We start from the raw sequence: 22,407 nt of genomic DNA, 5'->3' as shown, positions 1-22,407 counted from the left end.
GTGCGAGGCTCATTATATATAAATGACCTCTCAATTTCCTTCACTGCATCTAGGATGTCTCTGATAGAGAAGAAGTTGCAGCTTACAAGTAGTAGAATTTCTGAATGGGCTGAGTCTCGTGGCTTCCGTTTTTCCTTACAAAAGACCGTGGCTATGCATTTCTGTCATTTGGGGGGTTCACCCAGACTCTGACTTGTATCTTGATGGTCGAAGGATATCCTGTGTGGAAGAGACCCGGTTTGGGGGTCTTCTTTTTGATAGACAACTAACCTGGGTTCCTCATATTCATTTTGTGAAGGCAACTTGTATTAAGGTTCTGAGTCTTCTGAGGATTTTGAGACATACTTCTTGGGGTGCTGATCATCAGACCCTCCTCCTCTTGCATAGATCTCTATCCTGTCAAGACTTGAGTATGAGTGTGGGGTCTATTCCTCTGCAACTAATGCCTATCTCCAGATATTGGATTCTGTGCATCATGCTGGTGTACAACTGGCAACTGGTGCATTCAGGTCATCCCCAATTTTGAGTTTGTTGGTGGAAGCTGATGCCCACCCTTTGGCTTTGCGTCACCAGTCATTGATGATGAGATGTTGGTATCGTCTTCACTGCCTTCCAGACTCTGTTTCTTGTGCTGTTGTTTCCCAGGTTCCCAATAATTTGTTTATGACTTCTGCCCTACTTTCCCGAAGCCCTTTGGTTACAGGGTCCGATCTGTCATGTTAGCCGGCTCTGTTCCAATACTGGCGGTCTGTCCACATCGGATCCCAAGGATGGGTTTCTGGCTACTACGTGTAACATTCTGTAGGTCCATTGTTGGAAAAAAAGGGCTTATTTCCCTATCAGGTGTGCTTCTCTCTCTTTTTAGAGCATGCCTCCAGTCATGAGGGTTCTATCCCTACCTTTATTGATGGATCTAAGACTGATACTGGAGTAGGCTTTGGTGTTGTTTTCCCTCTCTTCAGTAGGGGGGGTAGCCTTCCTGGTGTTGCTTCAGTGTATATGGCAGAACTGACTGCAATTTTGTTTGCTCTCCAAATTATTTTTACTCTCCCCCAGTCTGCTTTTGTGATTTTCAGTGACTCCCGTAGTGCTCTCTCTGCACTGGAGTCTTTTAATGCATCTCATCCACTGGCTTTATCAGTTTTGGAATGGCTTGTTATTCTTGGTCGTCGTGGCCATTGTGTAGATTTTTGTTGGGTTCCCGCAGATGATGACGTGATAGGCAATGAGAAGGCATATACTATTGCTAATGCTGCGTCATCTCAACGGCCACCTACTGACTACCCAGTTCCCGCTTCTGATGTAACACCTTACTTGCGATATGCAAATCATATGTATTGGCAGAGACAGTGGGATGGAGTTGGTCATAATAAGCTAAAAGGAATTTTTCAGAGAGTGACTGTGCCGAGGGTTCTCCCCTCCATGCCTTGGCAATTGGAGGTGGCTCTTATCAGGCTTCAGCACTCTCAGCTTACGCATGGGTTCTTGATGAGTGGTGGGACTCAGCCATACTGTGATGATTGCCTTGTTCCCCTTACTACCCATCACTTGCTGGTTGAGTGTTCAAGTCTGGGGGACCTACGTCAGAGATTCCTCTGTAGACATAAGGGGGCAGATGGTGCCTACTGTCTGTCTTTGATGCTTGGTGGAGCCTCCAGCGATTTTCAGGAGACGGGCCTCCTTCAACATTTATAAGTAATTGGTATTTTATAAACTATTCTATTCTTTGTGTTTTATTTCTAATAATGGGTATTAACCTTATTTTGAAAATGCACATATTTTTTGCGGTGTTTTTTACCTTGTTGTCTGGCGGCATATGACCCTGGCAATTGTGCAGCCAGATTTTAATTATATTCAATCAATCAATCAATAAACCTTACCAGAATCACTGCTGATGCCCAAAGACTGCTGGACTTTTCTATCACTCCAGAGTCTGGAGATTCTCCGTCACCTTCTCCATTTCTTGCTGTTGGGTTGGCGCCATCCTCCTTGCTGACTATTTAATTGGGTGGTGATCCCCAGTGTTTATACTATGCTCCACCAAATGAGTGCATCCGAAGACTAGGTCTCCGGTGGAGAAAACATTAGTAAACTTCATCAGCAACTGCCTCAACTTCAGCACTTGTGAGCCATCCAGGCATCGGCAGCTCCTTGAAAATAGATCTTGTAAGTGGTCTGGCAGGTACTCATCTTCTCTGACTACAGTTCTTTTACAGGGTCCACCGCCTGGCACAGCCCCACAAATTCTCCCTCATTGCTTTTCTGTGGCTCACAGGAGAAATTGGCCACCTCAACTGGAACTTCACCTGCACCTCTTCTGCACCAAAGTTCTCCCCACCCTCACTCCAGCTGTCGTCTTGCACTGTACATCAGGCTCCACCACCCCTAGACAGCTGTCAACAGAGCTGCCCACCTTACACTGGAGCAACAGTTACGATTTTGGGGGTATCACTGCAGTGTGGAGTGCCCTCACCTTGCCACCAGAATTGGTACTTTTCATTGCCGTGACGGGAACCGACTATCCTCAAACCTTCAGCTTCATGGGGCAGAAATCCAACTCGCATCCCATGGACATCAGATACAGTAGTCCAGATCCAGAAGGCAAGGATCCTCCACGTCGGCCACATAGAAAGGAAGAGTAGCTTCTTGGCCTGCCACTTTAGTCTGGACATCCAGGGGTCCCCTCAGTTCTGCGCAGTGCCCAGTTATGCCGCACAGTTGTTCTGATGAATCAGGCAGATACTGATGGTGTAACACATCAGGCCTCACAAAAGTCTGCTCGGAGGTCCAATCACTCACCAGGGAACACCCCTTTCCATCTGTTCTTCCGTCTACTCGCACACTATCGATTGCAGTTCTCTTGCATTTTCTCGGTGGTGGGGCTACTTGAGAAAGGCCGGCTGGTGGTTGCCCCTTAACCCCTAGGATACGCAGTTCGATCGACCGAACTTCCCTGAAAACCTGTATATGGATCCGATTATTTGACTCTAACAGAAGTAAAAAGTTTTATGCCCAAGGTTTAGAGCTTGAATTTATACACCTTATGCCGCAAACCAGGGCATTTTAGACCAACTAGTTCATGAGCTATAGCCTGTCAAAGTTGAAAAAAGTTACCCTTCCAGGTGGGTCGACTCCAGTTTTCTATGCATTCCCACCCCATCCCTTCCTCATTCCTCCCTTCTCATGACCTTTCTCACCCACTCCCATCACCCCCCTCTCTTCCTCCCCTCTCCCCCCTCCCCCCTCCCCACCCTTCAGAATTTTCCAGCTCAATTTTTTTTTTTTTTTTTTCAAACAATAGCATGCACAATAATTATGTTGGTGTTCCTCAATCACTCCCAACACCTTCTCCCCCAAACACTTCTCCCCGCTCCATCTTCCCTCCCCCCGTCCCCTTCCCTCATAGCCTTTTAGCTGTCAAAAAAAAAAAAAAAAGAGCAAAAGCATGCAAAATCTTTTTCTTGGTGTTACACACTCCAGCATCCTCTCCCCTCACCCCTTCCCACCCTTCCCCTCCCCTCAGCGCTGTAAAATCAAGTATCTGTAAGAATTTCAAGGGAAAAAAAATAGCTAGAGCTACCCCCTCTACCCCCCTACCCCCACCCTTCAGAATTTTCCAGCTCATATATATATATTTTTTTTTCAACAATAGCATGCACAATATTTTTGTCGGTGTTCCTCACTTACTCCCAACACCCTTCCCCCCAAACACTTTTCCCCTCCCAATCTTCCCTCTCCCCATCCCGTTCCCTCATAGCTGTGTAGCTGTCCAAAAAAAAAAAAAAAAAAAAAAAAAAAATGAGCAAAAGCTTGCAAAATCTTTTTCTTGGTGTTACACACTCCACCATCCCCTATCCCCTCACCCCCTCCCCCCCCTCCCCTCCCCTCAGAGCTGTCAATCAAACAGCTGTAAGAATTTCAAGGAAAAAAAAGGTTGAGCTACCCCGTTTCCTCCCCCACTCTCCTTCAGAATTTGCCAGCTAATTTTTTTTTTAACAACAGCATGCAAAACAATTATGTCGGTGTTCCTTACTCACTCCCAACACCCTTCTCCCCCAACACTTCTCCCCTCCCCACCTTTCCTCCCTCGTCCTCTTGCCTCATAGCAGTGGAGCTGTCAAAAAAAAAAAAAAAAAAGAATACATTTAAAAAAAAACACATTCTATGTTTTATGCATCGGTGTATGCAGTTACACAAACAATAACCTGGTGCTGAATGAAGACACGCGACACGAATAGTAACAGTGATATATAATACTCTAGGTGGGGGGGGGAGGAGAGGTAAGCGGATGGCTTAGTGCATGGGAAGGGGGGTGGGGGTGGGATGGGGAGAGGCCTGGAGGGGTGGTGTGGAGGTATAGAGGTGGGAGACAGACACCACAAGATAAAGAGGACAGGCAGAGAGGGAGTACAGGGGTGTAGAGGGTGGGCAGGGAGGGATATAACCCTCCCCAGGGAGACAGGGGGGGAAGGGGGGGAACCACGGTGGCGTGATGGAAGATGGGGGGGAGGGGGAGGGAGGGAGCAGGATGTGAGGGAGGGGGAGAGGGATCAAATGTATTTGGGTAGAAGAAGGTGGCGAGAGGGAGGTAGGGGAATCGGGAATCCCTCCCCCACCAGGGGTAGAGGTCCGGATCCTTCCCCCCCCCCCTGCTCAGGACTTAGTTCTCATAGGTTTGCATCGATGTACGTCACAATCGGGCCGAAGCCTAGAGTCAGCAGATTTTTTACAATGGCTCCTCTAACGATCACATTTGGCATCTAATCCTGAAAAAGGATCAGTGGATCCTGTTAGTACTTGAGGAGTTAACAGCAGACTCCACTAGTCTTCTGCTTCTTTCTGGTCTTCTGCAACCTTCTTCTTATCATTCTTTTTCTTCTTTGGACACTCAGAACTGATGTGTCCCACCTCACTACATGTCCAACACGTTTTTATTGCAATTGAAGATTTCCACACACTGCTCTGTTCTTGCTCCTTCTTCCATTTGTAACAATCCCTCTTCTTGTGTCCCAGCTTCCCGCAGAACCAGCAACCTCCTCCAGTCTTCTCCTATTCCGTCTTCCACTTGCAGCAGTCCTCTTTTCTATGTCCTGGTTTTTCATAGTACCAGCTACTTCCTGCAAATTTTTCCACTTCACGAACCTGCCTCTTTCTTGCCATGAATCCTGCGCTATGACCTGCCTGAAAGTTGATGTACGGGACCTGACGTAGGACTCGAATTCTAGAGCCCTGGCTAGTGCTTCTTGCATGCTTCTGGGTTGTGCCTGCCTCACTTGCACTTTCAACTCTGCACCATCAAGAGCACTGATGAACTGATCCCTCAGAAGAACAGCCAACAGGTTAGGTGCTGCTCCAGGGTATGCCTTGTATGCCATACTCTCCAGGTCATGAGCAAGCTGCTGTAGGAATTCGCCTCGAACCTGTACACGGCTCCAGAATCTTACTCTGTAAACATTAGTCTGGTACATGGTCCCATATCTGTGCTCCAGCACTTCTACTAAGGACTGATAAGTGTTCCTCTCCTCTACTGACCTCTGGCCCAGAATTTCCATTGTGGCACCCTTAAGGCTAGTAGCAAGCTGCTCAGCCCTCTGCCTATCATCCCAACCATTCTGATCAGCAAGTAACTCAAACTGTGCATGGTAAGCTTCCCAAGATACTCTACCATCAAATTCCTGATGTTTCTTCTTAATTGGACCCCAGTTATAGACATGCAATTCACTGGTTTGGGGCCTAAAAACTGGGGCATCATAATTAAGGCCAGGACTTAAAACTTCTGCATTATGATTGTTGAACTCAGTAATGTTCCCTTTAGATGCTTGGGATCCATTAAGATTCATCATACACTGTCCATTCCTTTCTTGTGCTCCCTGTAGACTAACCTGAGGCTCAGCAGTGCAATATTTCTCTACAGATTTAATTTTCTCATTAATTATCTTCACATGTGGCAGGGGGGGGGGACACCATCTGGCTGCACTATGGGGTGGTACTACTACTCTGCGGCCAGGTTGTGTTAGGAAGAATACTGCCACCGTATTCCCTGTGTGTCGTAAAAGGCGACTAAAAGGGGCGGGGTGAAGGGACTAGGGACCCCCTCCTCTGTTTTTTAGTTCCTAAAAAGAGACAGGCCAGAGAAAGGGATGGGGGATGGAGTTATCCCCGTACCCTGAAGATTGGGGTCTATGAGTGTGCGTGGATGTAGTACGATTGAGGCTAAAAGGGAGGAGATTGGGAAAATGTTTGTGAGAAGAAAGTTGGATGTGTTTGCTTTGAGTGAAACGAAGGTGAAAGGGAAGGGTGAGTCTATGTTTGGAAGTGTAAATGGAAGATTGTCAGGTGTTGATAGAGGAAGGGCAAGAGAAGGTGTGGCCTTGTTAGTGAGTCCGGAAGTACAGCAATGTGTGATTTAATGGAAGGAGGTGTCATCGAGACTGATGTGGGTGCAAGCAAAATTTGAACGTGAGTTGTGGGTGTTTGTGAGTGCATATGGGCCTGGTAGTGAAAGGGATGAACAAGAGAGGGAGTCTTTCTGGAATGGTGTTGATGAGTGTCTGCAGAGTTTTGAAGCGAATGTGAATGTGGTAATGAAGGGAGATCTGAATGCTAGAGTGGGAAATGTAGCAGTTGAAGGTGTAGTTGGTATGCATGGTGTGCCTGGAAGAAATGAAAATGGGGAACGAATGATAGCGATGTGTGTTGAGCGAGAGATGGTGATTGGAAATACTTTGTTTGAGAAGAAAGATATTTATAAGTATACATGGGTGAGACAGGAGGGTGGAAGGGGTGTTGATAGAGCTTTGATGGACTATGTGGTTGTGTCTAGGAATGTGATAGGAAAATTGTTGGATGTGAGAGTTCTGAGAGGGGAGGGTGGAGGTATGTCTGACCACTACCTGGTGGAGGGAAAGTTAAGACTAGGTAAGAGATGGGTGAGAGCTAGGAGGGTTAGGTGTGGCAGGGAGGTTTTGAAAGTGAGTGAGTTGGATAAAAGAGAGAAAATTGAAAGATGAGTGGAACGCAGTTAAAGATCGGGAAAATGGCAGTATGGAGGAGGAATGGCAGTTGTTTAAGAGTGCTGTGGTGGGGCATGCAGAAGAGGTGTGTGGTGTGAGACGTGTGGGTGGTGGTGTAAGAAAAGGAAGTGAATGGTGGTGTGAGGAAGTAAGTATGGCTGTGGCTGAGAAGAGACATGCATATGAAGTGTGGCTGCAGAGGAAGGATGAGATGTCATATGAAAAGTATAAGGAAAAGAGGAATAGGGAGAGAAGGGCTGTGCGTGATGCTAAAGCGGCAGCAGATGAGAGGTGGGGTAGGCAGCTGACAGAGAATTTTCAACAGAATAAGAAAATGTTTTGGAAGGAGGTGAAAAGGGTGCGAAAGGGAGAGTCTGCGAAGGAAGAACGAGTTAAAGCAGAGGATGGAAGGATGTTAATTGAGATGGATGCAGTAAGGAAGAGATGGGCAGAGTATTTTGAAAGATTGTTAAATGTAGAGGAGGAAATGGTGCCTGAGATTGTGGCAGATGGAAGGGTGCAAGGAATTAATGTGTTGGGAGAGTTGAATGATTCTTTGATCACGAAGGATGAAGTGCAGAAGGCAGTAAAGGAGATGAAAACAGGGAAAGCTGCAGGTATGGATGGGTGTGATGTGGAATGCCTGAAGGGTGGTGGAGTGACTATTGTTGACTGGTTAGTAAGATGTTGAATGTGTGCTTTGTGAAAGGTATGGTGCCAGTTGACTGGGCAAGTGCTTGTGTGGTCCCGTTGTATAAAGGTAAGAGTGATAAGTATGAATGTATTAGCTTTAGAGGTATAAGTGTGTTGAGTGTTGTAGGTAAGGTATATGGTAGAGTGTTAATTATGAGAGTTAGATGGGGTACAGAGGGAGTGATTGGTGATGAGCAGTGTGGCTTTAGGAAAGGGAGGGGATGCGTGGATCAGGTGTTTGCTGTGAGACAAGTGTGCGAAAAGTATTTAGCGAAAGGCAAGGATGTGTTTTGGGCATTTATAGATTTAGAGAAACCATATGATAGAATTGATAGGGAGGCTTTGTGGACTGTTTTAAGATTGTATGGACTTGATGGTAGGTTACTAAAAGGGGTGAAAAGTTTTTATGTAAATAGTAGAGCGTGTGTAAGAGAGGGAAATGCTGTGAGTGACTGGTTTCCTGTGAGAGTGGGGCTGCGACAGGGATGTGTGATGTCGCCTTGGTTGTTTAATATTTACATGGATGGTGTTGTAAGGGAGGTGAATGCAAGAGTTTTAGGTGGATGTCTGAGTCTGGTGAATGTTGATGGTGGAGAGTGGAATCTGAAGCAGCTGCTGTTTGCAGATGATACTGCACTGGTGGCTGATTCAGAGGAGAGATTGAGACAGTTGGTAGAGGAGTTGGATGGGTGTGTGAAAGGAGGAAATTGAAAGTAAATGAGAATAAGAGTAAAGTGATGAAGTGTACGAGGTTGGTAGATGGTAGGGGGATGAATATAGTTCTGAATGGCGAGTTGCTTGAGGAGGTAGAGTGTTTTAAATATCTAGGGTCACATATTGCTGTGGATGGACGAATAGATGCAGAAGTGAAGTTTAGAATAAATGAAGTAGGAAAGGTGCTGGGAGGAATGAAAAAAGTGTTTAGATGTCGTTCGCTTAGAATGGATGTAAAGAGAAGGCTGTATGAGGGTGTAGTGGTACCGACTGCATTATATGTGGCTGAAACATGGAATATGGGTGTATCAGAGAGGAAAAGTTTCAATGTAATGGAGATGAGGTGTCTGAGGAGTATGTGTGGAGTGACGCGTATGGATCGAGTGCGAAATGATGAAGTGCGAAGGAGAACTGGAGTTGTTCGGGAGATGGCTGGTAGAGTTGAGCAGAGGGTGTTGCGATGGTCTGGGCATATGGTGAGAATGGATAATAAGCGATTGGTGAAAAAGATAACTAGATCTGATGTGAGAGGTTTAAGGCTGAGAGGAAGAGCACGAATAGGATGGATGGACAGTGTGAAGAGAGCGCTGGATGCGAGAGGGATGTCTGTTGAGCAAGGAAGAGTGGCTGTGCGTGACAGAAATAAATGGAGAGAAATTGTGAACGAATAAGCGATGACGCAGCCCTGAGGGGATATTCTCCCGCATTTGCTCTGATCAGCTAGTCAGGTCAGGTGCGGGTAAGGGGATGGGTCTGTTATGATGTGGCAGGGGTAAACCAGCTCTGCTGTTGGGCCCTGCTGCGGATGTCACTGATTGCATTGCGCAGTTGACCCTTGTGTGGTGTAGTGAGGTGAGGATCTGTCCGTTCTCCCCTTTGGGGCTAAGATGCGAATAAATGTGTTTGAATGGATGAGGAAATGGGGAGTGTCGTCCTGTCTCGGCTACCTCCCTTTCCTTGGGGGAAGCAGCCTAGGTATATAGATAGATAAACATGGTCGACTACATGCTTCAACTGGTTATCTACATGCTGTCTGCACTCCGTCACTGTTCCCTCACTAAACCTCAGCTGGTCATCTACATGCCTCAGATGGTCGTCTAGAATCTGTATGAACTCCATCATGCTATTGCTTACCTCACACTTCTGTTGCCATAGCTCAGCATATACTTTCTCCTTGAATTATTCCTGCTCTTTCTTCATTTCTCCCATGGAACCATCTAGCTGTCCTTGCATCCTCAGTTGTAATTCCCTCTGTTTCTCCTGTAATGCCTCCTGAAGCTGTTCCACCTGTGCTTACAATTGTTCTTTGATTTCTTCATTTTGTGCCTGTAATTGTCCTTTGAGTTCTTTCTGTCCTTCGTTCTGGGCCTGCAATTGTTCTTTGAGTTCTTTCTGTCCTTCATACTGTGCCTGTAGTCCTTCATTCTGTGTTTGAAGCTTTGTGCTTGTAATTGTTCTTTTTCTTTCTGTCCTTCATTCTGTGCCTGTAGTTGTGTTTGTAATAGCTTCATAATTGCACCCAGCGACAGTGTTGCCACTTCTACAGATTAATATGTAATCTACAGATTTTGCTCTTTATTTCAGATTGCCAGATTTTTTGTGAAAAATGGGCTAAATCTACAGATTTCTATACCCAAAATCAATTTCAAGTAAAACTGTGAATTTGGAATATAAGAATATTAATTAAACTTCATAATATTTTGAGTTATTCATTGAAATTCGCTTATAATTACATTCTTTGTTGTTGGCCATCTACTAGCCGCTTTCGGAATTAGCAAAATAAACAAGTTTGCCCCATCGCACGTGAGTCTTGAGGCTAAGATCGAGAAAGGTTTGTTGCCTATTAACATATATTTTGGTAATTGTGTCATGGTGTTAGTTAGTACTGAACTATGTATACTGCTGTGCACTAAGAAACCATAATATATTCGGACCTGGACCCAAAACAAATAAATCCAGAATGGCTTTGATGGATGGAATTTGCTTGGATGCTTCGGTTTTGGGACCCAAAATAATGAAATACCAGATGGAATATGCTTGCATGCTTTGGCTTTGGGACCCAAAACAAATAAATACCAGAGTGGCTTTGGTGGATGGAAAATGCTTGGATGCTTTGGCTTTGGGACACATAATAAATGAATACCAGAATGGCTTTGGTTGTAGGACCATGCTTGGATGCTTTAGCTTTGCATGTGCTTGGTATTATTTTGTTGTATTCTATATTTATAGGTGTCAGCATGGATGAAGACAATGAGGAGTACAATTCTCAAGATGAGAAGAAAACTGGTGCTGTAAAGAAAAGGAGATATGTAGGGAAATACAACACAGAATTTGAGCGTGATCCACAGTTGAGAGGCTGGGTAAAAACTAGTGCAAAAGGAGAAGATTATGCATACTGCATTTTTTGTGATGTTCACCTGAAACTTACTGCGGGAAAAAGTGATATCAAAAGGCACAGTGAAAACCAAAAACACCTAGCTAATTCAAAGGCAGCTCAAGGTCAGAGTTCATTAACAGCATTATTGGCTACCAAGGATGATTCTGAGGTCAAGGAAGGTGAATTACGCTTGGCATCATTCATAGCAGAGCATGATCAGCCATTGTCTGTTGCTGACCATCTCCCCAAACTAATTCAGTCAGTTTGCAAAGATTCAAAAACTGCAAGTAAAATTAAATGTGGGCGAACAAAAACAAGTGGATTGATCAATAATGTAATTGGTCATGAGTATCATGAACGGCTTGTGCATCTTTTGAGAGAGAATAAATTTTCTTTAATTGTAGATGAATCCACAGATAAGGGTTGCTTTAAACATTTGTGCATGGTTGCAAGAACCTACAACAGTGAGTCTATGACTGATTTTTTTCTAGGTCTTATTCCCTTAAAAGATGCTACAGCAGAGACACTTTATAATAATGTTGTTAACTTCTTCAGTGATAATGGAATTCCTTACAAAGACAACCTAATAGGATTTGCTGCAGATGGTGCCATTGCTGTGTTAGGAGAACGCCATTCTCTCTCATCCCTACTGAAGGCAGATATTCCTAATTTATTTATCATGAAATGTGTATGTCACTCATTTGCTCTGTGTGCATCTTATGCATGTCTAAAGCTTCCTAGGTCAATTGAAGATTTAGTCAGAGAGATATATAGTTACTTTAATTGTAGCCCCAAGAGAGTAGGAGAGCTAGAAGAATTTCAACATTTCACTAATGTAAAACCTCATAAATTACTGCATCCTTCACAGACTAGATGGCTTTCCCTGCACATGGTTGTGTCTAGAGTATTAGAGCAGTACAATGCTCTAAGACTCTATTTCACTAATGCTGTCTTGGTTGATAAACTTATTGTCAGTGATAATATTCTACAAAAGCTGTGTAACCCCTTGACAATATTGTACCTCCTGTTTTTGGATTTCATCTTGCCATTATTTAACAATGTTAACAAGCAGATGCAGTCTGAGAGTACCCAGATTCATGTATTGTATAGTTCAGTTACATGTACTCTATGAACAATTTTAGACTGCTATATGATAGTTATCTCAGAAGGACACCACTGAAACAGATCAAATACAGGGACCCAAGTAATTTCAAACCCATAGAAGAGATGTATCTGGGTATCAAAGTAGGAATGGAGATAAGTTCTATCCAGTGTGATAAGGAGGAGTTAGACAGGTTTAGGCTAAATTGTCTAGAGTTTTTCATTGAAGCAGTTTCCCAGATATACAAGAGGTTAACTTTTGAGAAATTAGATATTGAGTGTTTAAAGGCTTTAAGCCTCAAAGTTATTTTTGATAAGGAAATTCCATCACTGGTTCATATATTACAGGTGTATGGTCATATTGCCACACACATTCAAGCCATAGACACAGAATGGAGGCTGCTGAGCAATTCTGTAGGATCTCTTGTTGAAGTCACTGCTATGATGAAGCCTGAGGAGTTTTGGAGTAAGATTAGTAACATTAAGCAAATGGATGATACCCACATGTTCCCAAACCTATCTAAATTCATGAAAACCCTATTATGTTTACCTCATTCTAGTGCCACTGTTGAAAGAGTTTTCTCATCAATAAATAGAATGAAGACTAAATCAAGAAACAGACTGTCAACAGAATCACTCATTGGCTTGCTCCAAACAAAACTTTTCCTCAGGGGTTCATCTAGTAGTGACTTTAAGGTAAATAAATCCCTATTTCAAAGGGTTAAGCAGTGGAAAGAGGTCTAACATGTCAATGCTAATTTGTTGCTGACAAGTAAATGCTTTAGTTGTATGTAGTTTTAAAGGTGTCACCTCTGAGGCTCTGCATCTGTATATGCTGTAGTACTAGTAGTGAAGTCATATGTTGTCTTAAGTTGGGATGCATTCACGGTAGAAGACGATCAATAATTTAGTAACTGTTATCATATTTGCATATCCTTTTTACTGCAATGCATCGTAACCTATATTCATGCTGATGACTAATCCAACCCTCTTGATTCTTTGGGCCATGGTTCAGTAAGCTTTTTCTCAATCAGTATTATGTAAATGTGTGTATTTTCTATTATGTGAATGTGTATTATATTGTAACTTTGTGTGTTTATTGCTATTATGTAAGTGAAACAATTGCTACTATTTGTGTTTATGGGTATTATGTATATATTGTTACTATATTAGTGTGTATAGTGCAATTCTGTGTTCATTTGCAATTATGTAAGTGCATATTGCTGTTTTGTGTTTAATGCTATTATGTAAGTGTATATATTGCTACTACTAGTATATAAGTGTATATTGCTATTATATAAATGTGAAAATTTTTTGCTACATGTTAGTTAGCTTGCTTCTTTCAAGGCACAGTAAGTACTCTTTTTCTCATTCAGTATAATGCAAGTGGATATAATGCTATTATGTGAGTCTGTATATTGCTATTTTGTGTGTGTTTATTGTTATTATGCAAGTGTATATATTGCTACTATATTTTCATATTGCTATTAAACAAGTATGGAAATACATTGCTACAGGTACAGTTATATGCTTCTTTTAAGACCTACTTCATATATTCTTTATCTACATATTTTGAGAGTCTACAGATTTCTACAGATTTTTTGAGCCTCCTGTGTCAGATTTTCCAAAATTTTTAGTGGCAACACTGCCCAGCGATGCCTCCTCCTGCCTAGCTTGGCCTTCTGCCTCCTTGTCGAAAGTTAGACCTACTGCAGCCCTATAATCCACATTCCTGACACCATTGTTATGTCACCGTCCCACACTGCCACAGGCTCCAACAGCAATAGTACAGTGCAGGAAGGACGTTGCCCAGTGAGTTGTTCTTCCTATGGTCAGCCTTTAGTACACAAGATCAGCTGAGGCATTGTACATAAACACTGGCTTCTTAACCCGCTGCGTGCAGGCTATTTTTAGCCCTCTGGGTCACCCCAGTGCCGGCCATTTTTCGACCTCTTTTTTTTTTTTTTTTTTTTTTTTTTGCTGTAATGATAGATTTTGATGTGGAAACAACGAATTTTGTCATTAAAATGCTCACCGAGGGTCGGAAATCGGTTCTATTGAGTCCTGCATACTCGCATACAGGTATAGCTGCTCTCTCATGCTCACAGCGTGAGAGATAGCCGTTTTCTGTGTAAGGTATAATCAGGTATTTATGCTGGGAAGGTATAGCAATGTTCAGTACACTTTTCTGATCACTTATTACTTCAGCATCTATCACAATTTGCGTGTCTTTCTCACTGTGAATGAATTATCTTACACTTACTTGAAGATAGGTACAACCTGACTTCATTACATACAGTCCTGGCACTTACAAGAAGGTATTTACAACTTGACTCCACTATATAGTCCTTACACTTACAAGAAAATATTTACAACTTACACATACATGAAAATATTTACAAAATGCCTTCACTATGTACAGCACTGGGTGAGGCACACAGACAGTGAGGCAGTGTGAGCATGAGGGGGTGTGCGAGTGAGTGTATGGCCTTGACAGCCTGGGGGATGGTAAAGGAACAGTTACCTTACATACCTGCCTAGTCTTACCCGCGAATCTTGAAAAATGTGGTCACAGTGAAGTTTTTTATTTTAGACCATTTTAAAATGGCACTGGCACACAGCAAGTTAAATTCACTGTCTTTATTTTCCAAGTAATGAAACTGAATGCTTTCCAACTTCACTATTCTCAAAGCACTAGGGCTAAACAAACTTTACTAACTGCACTTACACTTAGTGCTTGACAACACTTCTCTATTTTCACAAGTACTGATGATAATACAAACTTCAATAACACTTCACTGCCAACAACACTTCACTATTTTCACAAGTACCGAAAATATAAACTTACACTGACACTCCACTACACTCAAACTGAATTAAAAACCAACTGAACTTGCCCTTATATAAGCTTGCCTTGTACTAGAATGATCTACTCCACATTTCTGGTATATTCCAGAGAGAGAGAGAAGGCATCAGTTACAACAGTTGCCAACCCGGAGACATCCAAAACATGCCAGAGTTTTTTTACATTACATAACACTGTAAATTATTTAGCTTACAAACCTAAATTAAATTACATAATTTAACAATCACATAAACAAACAGTATAAAGAAAAAGAGCACAAAAATTAATGCATAACTTACAAAATAACTATGATCACAAACGGCAGGCTAACTGGCAACTCTGACTCGTACCGGAGCTACGGCAAACGTCGGGAATCAGTGAGAAACTTTTATACTACCTAACTACCAAATCCCGCTTCTTAACAGTACATATATTAGACCGGGTCGAAAAATCCAACTTCTGAATTTGAAATTGTAATACCAAAGAAAAGTTGATCCAGAATGAAAGTATCATGTATGAAAAATTTTGGTGAAATCTATGTTCATATAAAGGTGGTGCCTGCCCCGTCATTGTCTCGCCATTAGCTGAATTTGGCTCATCAGTGCCGTCGTAGGAGTCTTATAGGTCAGACCTACAGTAGTATTTCGTTTTTTTTTTTTTTTTTACATCATCTATTCTTTGCTCTCATATTATTATTATTATTATTTTTTTTTTTTTTTTCATTTTCAGGTATTAATGCTCAATAGCTAAATATCTTGGAGAACTACATATATGGCTCACACTAATCGCCCTGTCTTAACTCATGATATTTTTGGTACGGTACTTTTAAGAACTATTGGTGACAAACAACTTTCAATGAAGTGGGATGTGGCAAGACACTTTTTGCTGAAACAGAAAAATCAAAAGTGTCATTGAAGGAAATAGAGAAGGATCTTGGATCAGAACTTCAGCGTCTTTGGGAAAAAGCTTCACTTCCTTGTATTCACCTAACAAGAATTACACAGTTGGTTTTGGACAATCATTCTAAGTACAAGACCCTAGTGAAAAACAAGGGGAAAGACTGCTACAATACACAGCCTGAAAACTATAAAACTCATTTGCAGAAGGTGCTATTTGATATCTCCTGTTGCAAATGTAAATCTTTCGAAGAGTGGAAGTGTTCAAAGAAAAGAAAGGTGCCCGTAAGTGAAAGAGTTCCTTTCAGATCAAAGAGGAAATAGAGAGATGTACACTGGAAAAGTGGATACGAAAGAAACAAAAATCCTGCTACAACGAGCAAAAAGAAAAAAAGGGATGCAGAGAACTACAAAGTGAAAACTTGCAAATCTGTTTGTCAGAAAGGTCAAAGTGGGATGGAGGAAATGAGTGATACTGATGATAGTTTGGAAAATGATGGTACAAATGAAACATATTGTCTGAATGTAGAAAAAAAGACAAAAAAATTTAGATATCATGAATGTAAATCAACTGTGAACTGGTTGCAAGAGAAGCTGATCGATTTGGTGTGAGTGATAAAGGTGCCGCTTCCATGGCAACTTCCGCTCTTGTGGGTGCTGGACTTGTTTCACCCAAAAAACGAGAAAATAATTACAGACAAGTCAAAAGTAAGACATGCCAGAATATCAGGCAGAGAAAGATTTCAGCATATAGAAAAGGAAGACATAACAGCACTGTATTTTGATGAAAAAAAAAAAAAAGGGCAAAACATTAACATTGAAAGAGAGAAAAGATGAAATGGTTGTCTAGCCATTCACCAAGTAAGCAAATATGAAGAACACATTTCACTAGTTAAAGAGCCAGGCTCTGAATACCTTGACCATGTAACTCCTGTCGGGGAACAATAGCTGCTATTTCTGAGTGCTTAATGAATCGTGGGCTGAAGACTGAGATGCTTGTTGCAACAGGGTGTGATGGTATACCTGTTAACACAGGGACAAAGTGAAGACTTTTGTGGGAAATATTTTCCCCCAGAACATTTGCGCTCTCTATTTTTATCATAGTTATCCCTGGTTAAAGGCAGAGGAAATAGAGACTGTTGTTAATTGTTCAAGCGGTTTTAATTACGCAGAAATGACGTTCTCTTTAATAATTCTTGTTATTGATAAATTAAATGCTACTGCATTTAACCCCGTGGACAACTATGCATTGTAAATACATGTAATTATGTAGTATTTTCCACTGACCTAAACTGCGTCTGCGCGATAGGTGACGTGGCAAGCAGGGAAAGATTCCCCTGTTAAGGCAGATGGGGAATTAAGATATTTACATAGTTAAAGGGAATATTTGGTCTAACTTTAGTTTAAGTGGAACTAAGATTAATTTGTTAGATTTGCCCTGTAGCCTACATATCATGATGTAATTTAACTATTTAGTACTGTAATTAAATAAGAGTTGGCAACCCACAATTCGATGAAGTGTTGGGGCTTGCTGCGTTCACGCACTCTGCTCCCAGACCTTGTGGAGTTAACACTCTGCTCCTAGCTCTCGTGGAGTTAGCACACACCATAAGGACGCTTGCTTACCCAAGCAACTATACCAGGCAGCCTCATCGTCATCGGTTAACGATCACTCCCTCTTCATATAGCTAAGTAACCTTTACGAATTGGCCAATTCAAGGGGGGATTAGCTATAGGATAGAAGATAGTATTGTAGGTGAGTTAAATTTAATTTACGTTTCATCTAACTCTATGAGACTTGTTTGATTTACTAAGACAACTTTAGGGAAGAGTAACGACCTACGAGTTGTGTACCGAGAAAATTCTTGCATAGTGGTGTCCCGGCAGGGATACCGACTTGGATACGTTAAACATTTCTCACATTTTGGTGCCCAGAAAGAGGGCCCCGATTTGTTTACCAGAACTATTAAACATTTTTCACATTTTTGGTGCCCCGACCGAGTGAGGAAAACCGATGTGTGCCGAGGCGCTGAATGTGTTTAAAGTTGCTTTTAATGGGCATAGCTACTACTACGTTCGGTTGCAATGAAGTAGTTGAGAATATTTTAGCAGTGGTAGGAGCCATAGAGGGCTCTTGTAAATCCTCAGTAGCCATAACCCTCCTCGAGCCAAGGAACCTGCCATATGGCTCTCCAGTTTGTTATGGAACATATAAATTAATTAGCAGAGCTGTAAACCGAAAGTAGCAACGGGCCAGGAAGGGAAGGGATTTCATACATTTTAATGCCAAGCCCTTCCAAGCAATGTTGAAAGCTGATGGTATACATTGGAACCATCATGGTAGGGAAGCGGTTCTGCAGAAATTTATAAATTATGTAGAACATAAGAAAGGAGAGTTCTATGCTGTACAAGCTATGGGTGGGCCTATGGAGTATTGAGGTAATTAATTCTGAGCTCGGGGAATATGAGTGTTTTGGCAAATGAGTGTGGGGATGAAATAAACCCTAGAGGTTTAATAACCCTGGGGGATAGGTTGAAATTATAGACCTAATCCCTACACTCCTCAAAATTAAATAAAATAATTAGCTGAGCTGTAATGAATATTACGAAATTGGGAGAGGGGATAATTTGCACAATGAGGACTTAATCCCTACCCTCTTCAAAATTTAAAATAATCAAATCATTACTAAGTTGAGGTAAAATTGTGGTAGGAATTCATAATTAAATTATTAAATTAGAACTCCGTCAACATGTCTGTTTCTTTATTGCAAAGATCTTCTAGTAGTAAGGCAGGATGGGTAACTAGAGCCATAAATGATTGTAACCAGTCGTTGGACCAAATACCTCTGTCTAAGGAGAGAATAAATAGTCTCCTAAATATTCTGAAAGATCGATGGAGTAAGTATGAAGAGAGTTACTTAACTTTAGAAGCGGCTATAGTAAAAGCTGAGAATAAGGAACTCTTAGAGTCAGAAACTACGAAGTTTGAAAACAAATTAGAAGAATACTTAACTGTAGTAAAGACACTAGAGTCAGAATTAGCTGACACTGCCGCGGAAACACAAGTTGTGGCACAGCAGAGTAGAGCTGTGTTACCACAAATAACGCTTCCGGAATTTGATGGAGAGCAGAACTGGAAATCCTTCTGGGATCAGTTCAAATATTTGGTACACGATAGAACAGATCTCCCTAAAGTCACCAAACTTACGTATTTGTTAGGACAGGTCAAGGGAACACCATATCAACTGATAAAAGAATTACCAGTAGAAGAAAATAACTATGAAGTGGCTTTGACCATCCTTAGACAAAATTACGAAGACAGGGAAGAAGTTATAAATCATTTAGTAAAGGCTCTAATAGAATTACCCACGCCTAGGCACGATTTTGATTCCTTGCAAAAATTTAGAATTGCACTAAGTTGTAATTTAAAGGCCTTAGGTACTTACGAAGATATTAAGACATCAGATTGGGTGCTTTCAAGAATTGTGTCCTTAAAGCTACCACCGAAAACCAAGGATGCTTTGTATGGTAGGTACCAGAAGGATAATTTCTCCTGTGAAGAGATTGAGGAAGGCTTGATGCAACTCTGTAAACATTTGCAAGGAACATTAAACACTACTGAGGTCAAACAGAAGACTGAAGTAAAGAAAAAACCCACTAACCAACTGATTGGTAAAGTTAAGTCAGAGAAGAGGTATGTGCCTAAAGAAGAGATAGGTACTTTCCTTAGCTCCACAAAGGCCGAGGATAAAGTATTAAAGATAAGGAATAGACGTGCTGAGGATATTAAGGAAATAAAACCTTCCGTGGTAAAAGATAGGAAAGTTAGTGTCTTTTGTGGTGAGCAACATTCCAGTGTATTTTGTCAACAATACCCTGATTATGCTTCTAGAGTAGGGAAGCTTCAGGAACTGGGGTGTTGTATAATCTGTATGAACTCCGAACATACTACCGCGGACTGTAAGACTAAATTAAATCTTTGCTTTAAATGCAAAAAAGATCATCATCATAGTGCTTTATGCCCTAGGATGAAAATTGAGGTTCCTAAACCTGCAAGCGTCAATATGACAATTGCAAAAGGGAATGCTCCATTAATAATGTCAGCTGCAGTACCAATAGCAGCTGTGAAAGTATTGGTTGAGAATAGAAACCAATTGGTATGTACCCTGTTTGATACGGGTGCTCAAAAAACCTTCATTTCTGCAGACATTGTGAAGAAATTAAAGTTACCAGTTGTCGGCAAGGTAAATCTAGCCATTACAGGATTCTTGACAACTAAGAAGGCTCAGTCTTTTGATTTAGTTAGACCTGTAATACGATTAGGCAGATATAAATGCCGTATAACAGCAGCGGTGATTGATACTATGGAGACAAGTATATACATAAAGGGATTGAAGGAAACCTCTGATCATTTGCAAAGCTCAGGGATAAAGTTGGCTAAACGGAATGTTGAATCAGACACTGTGGGTCCCATAAAAATGATAATTGGTTCTGATTATTGTGGAAGATTCCTACATAGGACTTTCAAAAGGAATAAGGTACAGTTGTTCAAGAGTCCAGGAGGTAACCTTATTATGGGTCAGTTGCCTTTTCCAAAACAAGTTAAAGGAGAGGCCAGACTAGTAGACTCAGTCTTTGTTACCCCCACACAGTCATTCATGATAGCTAGAATAGGTGCAGAATTAGAACCTACTCAGATAAACGACTTGTTGGATGAAAACATTGAACCTGTACACAAACTGTGGGACCTAGACAGTGTAGGAATACACTCTGAGGAACCAACCCCTGAAGATAAAATAACATTGGACTTGTATAATCAGTCTGTGGAATTTAGGGATGGACAGTATTGGGTAGGATTACCATGGAAACTAAATCATTCAGAGTTACCAACAAATTACCAAGCAGCTAAAGCTCAGTTAAATTCTCTTCTAAGAAAGTTGAGAGATAAACCAGAACATCTGACCCTATATGATAATATTATAAGGGATCAACTGAAGAATAAATTTATAGAAGAGGTAGAATACCCTGTTAACCACAAAGAAGGACACTACTTACCACATCATGCTGTAAGCAAGGATTCAGTAACTACTCCCATAAGGATAGTATTCAACTGTAGTAGTAAAGCGTCCAAGGGATCAGCTAGCTTGAACGATTGCCTATACTCTGGACCTACACTAACAGAGAAGTTAGGGAATGTGTTACTAAGATTTAGAGAGAAACTTTGCGCTTACACAGCAGACATTAGTAAGGCTTTTCTCAGAATAGGACTGAGAGATGAGGATAGGAAATTTACAAAATTCCTCTGGCCTCATGATCCTCAAAATGAGGATAGTCCATTGAAAACTTACTGTTTCCGATCGGTGCTCTTTGGCTCTTGTGCTAGTCCTTTCCTACTTTGCAACACTCTAAAGCATCATTTTGAAAATGCCAAATGTCCAGAAATAGGGCAGGCTTCTTATATGGATAATTTGCAAGGTGTTGCTGATACAGAGTCGGAAGTTTTGAAGGCTTATGAAGTAGCCAATTCCGAATGTGGGAAGGCAAATTTGCCGTTACAGAGCTGGAATACAAATTCACCGCTTTTGAGGAATAAAATACAAGAGGACTATCCAGATTCTGACATTCCCAAAATTCAAAATGTGTTAGGTCTTAACTGGGATACAACAGCTGATGTAATAAGTTTGAAACCAATTAAGTTCTCTGATATCACTCTCACCAAGAGGTCCTTGTTAAGTCAGGTTTCCAAGCTATTTGACTCATTGGGATTTGTCAGTCCTATAGTTATTAGGGGCAAATGTTTAGTACAGGAGGCTTGGCGAGAAAAGTTAGACTGGGACGCTGAATTAGGTGAGACATATGTGGAACAATGGGAACAGATTAGAAAGGAGTTTGAAACTACATCAAGCATATGTATTCCCAGGAAAATAAACAGTAATGAGAAGTCGCACTTACACATATTTTGTGATGCTTCTCAAAGGGCCTATGGAGCAGTAGCTTACTGCGCAACAGGAGAGGATAGTAAGATTATAATGTCCAAAGCCAGAGTTGCGCCAATTAAAGAAAGAACCCTACCTCAAATGGAATTGGCTTCCATAGAAGTAGGAACTAAATTGGCCAGGTATATAACCACAACTCTTGATACTCAGTTTGAGGATATTTACATATGGACTGACAGTGAGATTTGTCTTTACTGGATAGGGAAGGGAGACAGTAAAATTCCTTTCGTCCGTAACAGAGTGAAGACTATTAAAGAGCTGTCTTCCAAATTTAATTTCATGCATGTGTCCTCCAAACAAAATCCAGCTGATCTGCTCTCAAGAGGTTCGACCGTAAGGAGACTGATCAAAGATAATTTGTGGTTTAAAGGTCCTAAATGGTTACTCACTAAGGATTGGCCTGAACAGAAACAGTACAGTATTGCCGAGGTTAGTGTAGTGAACTTGGATCCTGTAGTACCTGAGCCAGAAGTAATTGACATCAGCCGATTCTCATCAATAAGACAACTTCTAAATACTATTAAATTGGTTGTTGAATTTTTGAATAAGAAGGTGGGGTTTCAGAAATTAGATCCCCTAGAATACTGGCTGAAAAGAGTACAAAGAAATTCTTACGGGGAAATATATAAACTTTTAGGCCAAGACACTGGAAAAGGGAATAAGCTGATGAAGAATTTAGGCTTGTTCTTAGACGGAAAAGGTCTGATAAGATGTCGAGGCCGATTGGTAAAGGCTGACTTGCCCATCCAAACCAAACATCCCATTTTATTAC

Source organism: Coenobita brevimanus, chromosome 73, assembly GCF_032717465.1.
Source record: "Coenobita brevimanus isolate Jiangsu-jjx chromosome 73, ASM3271746v2, whole genome shotgun sequence".
Lineage (NCBI taxonomy): Eukaryota > Metazoa > Arthropoda > Malacostraca > Decapoda > Coenobitidae > Coenobita > Coenobita brevimanus.
Note: the sequence above shows the minus strand (reverse complement) of the source record.